Source organism: Musa acuminata, chromosome BXJ1-8 (genome assembly GCF_036884655.1).
Source record: "Musa acuminata AAA Group cultivar baxijiao chromosome BXJ1-8, Cavendish_Baxijiao_AAA, whole genome shotgun sequence".
NCBI lineage: Eukaryota > Viridiplantae > Streptophyta > Magnoliopsida > Zingiberales > Musaceae > Musa > Musa acuminata.
This window is the reverse complement of record NC_088334.1, coordinates 50637870-50643734: the sequence shown is the minus strand read 5'-3', so window position 1 is coordinate 50643734 and position 5865 is coordinate 50637870. Positions and strand designations below refer to the sequence as shown.

Here is a 5865-nt window from a genome sequence, read left to right as displayed (position 1 = left end):
TGATTCTTCATGCTGCAAATCCCTCCCTCCCTCCCATTAAATATAATGATATTAAAAATATCATTATTATAAATTGTCGATTACTCTATAAATTTTAAAAAGAAAAAAACAAGGTTTATACATGGTACTACAATATATATAATTTATTCCAGAGACATCATATATTTTTTAATACCTCTATGAATTTTCAAAATCTTTCATTTAGTTCTAACATTTTTGTAAAAAAATAATTTTGATTTTAAACATGAGACCGTAATAATATATATACTAACCACCATTATGATATCTCAACAGAGATCATTTATTTATTTTCGGACTAATATGATGTCTTGTAACACAATCGTAAATATTTCCAATGGTTATGAATCCCCGAATAATCAAAAAATTAATATTCTTTAAATTGAGATTTTCTTTGCCAAGGATGTTAGACAGAAGCAAACAAAGAGGACATCCACAATAAACTTCACATCATTGGAGACTGTCAATTGTTTGCTTGTATTTCATCTGAAAGAATCAAATATAAGTTCGGCCAAAGCTTCGAATTAACATCCGATTTCATTCATTACAGTGTGTTATCGTACATGAAAAAGAAAAAGAGACAACGGATCATCGAAAGCATTTCAAGTGACGATAGACAGCGTATCACAACAACAACAACAACAACAAAAATAGAAAAGAAAATCCACCAGCTTTTTCTCCGCAAGGAGCATCGCTCAATTCCTCGAAGCAGTGGATAACCTAGAAAGAATATATTTTAACGTGTATTCACCTGTCAATGCAAAGCAATTAACAGCATTCCAATTGGAGGGGATTCAAAAGCAAGTGTACAACACCAAAAGCAGAAGATACTGATGCACTGCTCGATAATGGCTCTCACATGAAGCTGCAATAAAGGATTTCTGAAAGTTAGAATTTTGGAATACCATTGACCAAAACAATATAGTTTTGCATGGCCAGTTAGATTTTAGACCTTGCAGTCCGAGTAGGGATCATTAAGCATCAATTTTAGCTGAAAAATCATCCCTGCTTCTTGGAAACTTGCGACCCTACTGGATAAACCAGCACTAGCTGGGAATGTTAGGTTCACTAAGCATCATAGAGAAGCCAATCGTCCTTACTATGCGAGAACTTAGGTGCAAGTGAGGGAATGTTACCATCTTCTCAGGGCAGAACAAGATAATTCATCACTCTTTCCCAGACTTGCTTCCAGCCGTAATGTTATTGAGCACAATCATTCCCTGAAAGACAGTTTTATATCATAAAGCATATATGTTAAGCAAATAATAAATCATTAGTTCTGCTTGAAAACAACTGCATTTGAATCAAGTCTGAACAAAGCCAAAGCATGTCATCTTCTAGGTGAAATTTCTCTTGATGGAACATCAGAATCATCACTTACCAAAAAAAGGCTAAAGATTCAGATAAATTTTAAATACAGAATTTTATATTATTGTTTGTCCATATTTTTCTCCAAAGCTTTTTTACAATCCGACTCTTTGAAACCTGATGTCAAATCTACTGAGATGCAAACTCTATTTAGAATGCCAGACATGAAAAACTGAGGAAGTTCATTAACTTTAATACCAGGAGAATGCAATATTTGAATTTATATGCACCATTAGTCTAAAAAACCATCAGCGAGGTATGGCCATGAGTTTTTAGTAATAACTTCAAGCTGGTGGGAGTAATATCCAGCAACTTGGCCACGAGTTTCTAGTAATAGCTTCAAGCTGGCAGAGTAATATAGACAACTTATAAGTTAGTACATTCTTATTTCACTAGCACTGATGCACGACTAATGATCATGCGTGAAGATATGTCCGAGTCAAAAGCAGGAAAAAAACACAGGATGGTAGAGAACAGCAAGAATTTGGCAGAAGTTATATAAAAGTAGACAAAGATGGCACAATTGAACACACACCTGAGTATATACTCCTACAGATGATGCATTCTGCAACTGTCTCACAACAACATTTAGAAAAACATTGTCTTCTAGAGATACATTATTGACAGAGTCACATCACAATTATCAAGAGGTTACGAAATGCAGGTCTATTTTAATCCACTTTTGTACACAATAAAATATTAGATGTACAACAAATATATTATGGAGATGTTGACAACAAAAAACCAGCAGAAACTAGTATTATAAATCACAATACCAGTAGGACTATATCCCTCCGTAAAATCAAATGACACTTGCTTCTCTTTTATATAATAATAATAATGAATTGGCGACACGATATGGAAAACAAATAAACATGTAGATACCATCCTTTGATATTGAACCAAGTAAACATGGAGCTAAAAATTTAGTTAAACTAAGAACTTTTATCATTTATAATGATGATAACATCAACTTATTAATCTGCCAATATCGACCTACAGCTTCTTGTTAATTTAATGATGATATATTAAGCTCTATTGCAACCTAATCAGTGTACCTTATCTGAAGATCCAGATATATTCCTACACAATCCCATTCTTCCCTCAAGATAAAAAATTGCCCAAAAAATTTGCAAGTTCTTTGTGACAACATCGGGGCAAGATAAGGGAGGCCAGACTAACTTCTAATACAAGTGAAATTTATTGTCCATGTAGACAAACTTACCTGAACCGATGTAGATGAGTCTCATAAAAGTCAGACCACGTTACCAATAACTGCCTCACTGTAAAAATAGCCTTCACTTAGGTTCTGCAACGGATCATAACTTATCAATAAAATTCTAAAATATTTGAATAAATACTGAGAGAAACATATTTCCAGACAATTCTAAAATATTTGTTAATTCATGATACCAACTAATTAATTGGTATCAAGTAAATCACCCTAAACTAGTAATTCATAAAATTTGTACAATAATAAATACCAACTAATCATGATTAAATGATTTAAACCACTCAGTGAATAATGAATAAAATATTATATTATAAAATCATTACTAAATAAAATCAGTCCAATCAAGTCAAAGTATGATCTAGATCTAGTCAAGACCTGACTAGCAGAATATCACATACAATTATAAGTTTATAACTAAGTCTGAGGTTTTAGTTTCCCGGAACATGCTAGTAGACACACTAGGATTCAGATATGCTCTATGCCAAATATTGAGGTGGGATCCATTCCCTTCAAATATCTGAGAGCTACGATTGCACCAAATAGAGTCCCTATGTCAACTCATGGAGAAATACTTCATAAACTCAAGTGCAAGCTTACTAGCTGGCAAGGAACTTACCTTTCATGCAGGTAGAATTGTATTGATTAGTTTGATTCTTAATTTGAAGCCTCTTCATTTACTTACTGTGACATGGATGCTTGAGCAAATCCTAAAATTGAAGCTCATTACAGATTATTTGAGACAAAAAGATTGCACCTCGGCTAGGTTGCATCTCATTGCTTGGGACAAGATCACTTCTAAATCCAAAGAAGGTCTTAGGGTGCACGATCTTTGTTAGTCTAGATTTGTGGTGCATGCCACTTGGATGATGATGTAGCTAAACCAACATAATGGGCTATGGGTTATTGTGATGTGAAATATAATCCTGTGCATCCATGAAATATATATGTATTGAGGAATTAAAGTTGGAGCAAGAGGTTCTTCCTACGATCCATGCAGATGCTCCATGGGGGGTTCATTAAATTAATTGACGGAGCCATGACCTGCTTTCTCAAGGATGGCTAGAACTTTCATATGTTTGTTGGCAGAAAGCTTACTTCAAGGACCACTTAATTGTTATTAATAAAGAAAGAATATGATCGGTCTTTATGCAAGGTAATCATTTTATCCATTCGGTTGTTGGAATACTTAATTGTTATTGGACTAAAAATGTCCTGATACTGCCAATCAAATGCAGATTGCACGAGCCCCTTCCGATGACCATGTCTGGAAATCCAATTCTAACAGTGTTTTCAATGCTAGGACCACTTACAGATATTTGATAATGTTCATTGTAAGGATACATCTATAAGTTGGTTGGATAAAATTCATGGTGGATTCTCATATCCCATCGGGTCCAGAAATTTTGCTGAAAATTGCTTCATAAATGACAAACAGACTAGCTCAGATGCATATTATGATTGAACAATCATGTCCTTCATGTGGGTCTTTCCATGAGTAATCTCTCCATTTATTATTTAACTTTTCTCTGGTTTGAAATTTGAAGGTCCATAAAGAGGAGTATAAATGTCAAAATTCAGCAATTTGAGACTTGGATCGATGGCACTTGGCTCAAGTAGGGAAATGATACTTCACAACTTTGTGATCCTGAGTGCTTTCATTACAGACCTTTTATGGTTCATTTGGAGGTAATGTAATTTTTTTTCTTTTTTTTACAATAGGCAGCTAAATCTTACATTTACCTGTTCTTAAACATCAGCATTCACAAACTACTATGCTAGAAAACAAGTGCTTAAAGGACTTATCTTGTGCAACCCTACTGTAGTTTGATGGCATAAATCACCCACAGGATGGATAAAAGTTAATATTGATGGGTCTGCTTCTCAACAGGATCAAGAATCGGGATTTTTTTTCTGTGTGATGAATACGTGTGTGATTGCTAGGTATAAGTTTATATCAAACAAATTTGTTGTTTATCGTGAGACCTCATGTGCAAAGGAAAAAAATCTAAGAAAGGAGAAAGTTTTACTCGAGTCCAAACTGGAGGCGAATTCTAGTACTTGTTCTGCTGCTCGAGCTCCTCCTTGGATAATACTAAACATCATATTGAACAACAAGCATTTGATTAACCTTTTTGGGCAGTTTTCATGTATTCACTGTTATAGGGAGGGCAATCAAGCGACCAAATGGGCTGACATACAAGATGCTCTTAGATGGAACAATGCACTAAGCACCATAATATTTCAGCAAAGGCTTGAATGAGGATTTCCAACACCAAGATCTTGTGCACTTTCTCCTTTCCAAGAAATACCTCAAGTATCTGACGTTATTGGTTGAGTTACCTACCTCTCCTCTTGTTATTGAAATCCACATGACATTAAAGTGTTTATGAAAGGACGAAAGCCCTCCATCCATCTCGATGATCATATGCCCCTCATAGAGCCTTATGTCTGTTCTGTAGATTTCATTATATCTTCCCTGCTAAGATTTTCCAAGTAAAGATCTTGGTGTTTTCCACTTTAAAATTCTACTTTTACTTGCAATCTTTCGTCTCAGTGATTAGCTTTCGCTATGAAATCACTCTTCATACTTGCAATTTCATCAGTGAGCAAAAAGGAGCACTTGGTTCCCCGACAACACAACCCTTAACGATGCCCTTAATCTAACAATCACTTCCATACTTTCTTTCACAGTAGTTCTTCGTAAACCATGCCACTTTTTACCTGTCTACAACTAAAGATGACCTTGCCAAAATCTACATGCCAGCAAACCCTCGCACTTATCCTACATCGTGCAGCTCATAATCGAACCTCGTCGAGCATAATTTTCCAAGAACCTCTCAATTCATTCCATTGTAGGCTAGTAAAGGAAAATAACAAGAAACCATAAGGACACTTGGCCAAATCATCGTGTACCTTATCATCGGAATGGAAAAGGATGCCGGCGGCCGCTTGCACGATGACGGCAGCGTCGCCGCGGCCGTTCGCTGCGGAGGAGGGCGGGCTTCTTGGTCTTGTTACCGATGAACTCGTTCTTGACCTGGCGGAGGGCCTTGAACCAGGCCTCCCCTCGCGCCCCGCGGGACCGCCTACGCCCGGCCGCGCCGTCAGCTCCTCCAGGCGGCTGCTCTCCGCCGACGCCGAGGGATGGTGGTCGGCTGCTCGCGAGCGGCGAGGACCGGGAAATGGCGCGCTCCATCCGTCGACGTGCGTTTGGGAGCGACGGTGGTTGTCCCTCTCGAGGGAGA

The 5865-nt window shown here is 36.9% G+C and overlaps 1 long non-coding RNA gene across 5 annotated transcripts; it reads right to left on the bottom strand.

Annotated features, from left to right (window-relative positions):
- Positions 1-536: 536 nt before the first annotated feature.
- On the bottom strand, positions 537-5865 carry LOC135588649 (uncharacterized). Of its 5 annotated transcripts, none has more exons than XR_010476385.1 (5): positions 5534-5865; positions 1617-2695; positions 1155-1238; positions 971-1068; positions 537-883 (listed from the first exon to the last, which is right to left on the bottom strand). It is a non-coding gene; the product is annotated as an uncharacterized LOC135588649 (long non-coding RNA). The 5 variants fall into 5 exon arrangements; XR_010476386.1 differs by having other exon boundaries at positions 2612-2695; XR_010476387.1 differs by having other exon boundaries at positions 2612-2669.